Source organism: Marmota flaviventris, chromosome 2 (assembly GCF_047511675.1).
Source record: "Marmota flaviventris isolate mMarFla1 chromosome 2, mMarFla1.hap1, whole genome shotgun sequence".
NCBI classification, from domain to species: Eukaryota; Metazoa; Chordata; class Mammalia; order Rodentia; family Sciuridae; genus Marmota; species Marmota flaviventris.
In genome coordinates this window covers 64,708,864-64,710,018 of record NC_092499.1, presented here as the reverse complement: position 1 = coordinate 64,710,018, position 1,155 = coordinate 64,708,864, and the positions used below count along the sequence as shown (strand labels likewise).

Below are 1,155 nucleotides of genomic sequence, written 5' to 3'. Positions count from 1 at the left end.
GGTTGCTGTCATTTGTTTTTGTTTTCATTTTTCCCCTCCCAAGTTCTTCAAAGAGATAGGCAGAAAGGAAGAGCCTGTGCCCTCTTTGGTGAAGCACAGAGAAGAAAATGCTCTTTCATGTTTCCAGGTTGTCTTCTCAGGGACAGCTCAAACTTTATCCCCAGGGGACTCAACGGATCCTTTCTCTGCTCAATTCAGTTTAGGCTGCTCTCTCTCTCTCTCTCTCTCTCTCTCTCTCTCTCTCTCTCTCTCTCTCTCTCTTTTCTTTCATGGTAAAGACTGCTTTATTGGTGGCAGTTAGTACAAGTCAGTAAATATTGATCCCCAAGAAGAGTTCAGTTACTTACCAGGTCACTCACTGGTCTATAGAGAGCTGAATTAAACTGAACCTAATGATTGCTGAGATGACTGTAAACAGTCCTGCTTCCTGGGAAGTGAGGCAATAGCCAACTGATACACAGGATCTGCCATCCCACCAACTGTGAGCATCACGGCGGCTCTATTCAGCAGGGCGTCAGCTACCCCACCTTTTAGATGCACTGGAATTCCGTTATCCTCCTGAAACAGCTTTTGTTTCTCTGGAACTTTCTTTTCAAAATGGCTGCATGAAGCAGAGCTGATGGTCCTTTGGTCAATCTGACGGAAACCCAGCAGATTCCGCAGCATCCTGCCTCGCTTACTGCCACCAACCGCGGCAACGGAACGCCAAGAACGAAAAGGCTCCTCTTTTCTTGAAGCCTGTGACAGGATATAGGTCAAACTCCTCCAATCTGGCAACTGGGTTCTTTGTGACAAGGACTAGGTGGTTAAACAGAGCTGGCTATCTCGATTAATGGGCCCACCTGGCCTCTTTCTGAAGAGAAATGCCATCATCCTTCCCAGAAGCCTATGTGCAGGCCTCAGAGACTGTGTCTGCCCGTAGAGTCCCTTACTCATGCCTGTCAGGAGGGGGACTGGCCTCAGTGGTGGTGGCAGTGGCTGCATCCCTCCTAATCGAGACTCCTTTGCCTTAGAAACTCATGTAGGTCACAGGGGAAAGTTGAGTCCAGATGGCATGAGGTGTTCCTAAGGTGTATTTACCATCCCTAAAATTTTATGTCACCCAACTAATGCCTCATTGCAAAGATATATCGACATTCTGGAAAGAAGAAAATA

General features: G+C 47.3%; 1 pseudogene; it reads right to left on the bottom strand.

Moving 5' to 3' along the window:
• Positions 1-378: 378 nt before the first annotated feature.
• LOC114088096 (cytochrome c oxidase subunit 7A2, mitochondrial pseudogene) lies at positions 379-666 on the bottom strand (annotated as a pseudogene).
• Positions 667-1,155: the final 489 nt, after the last annotated feature.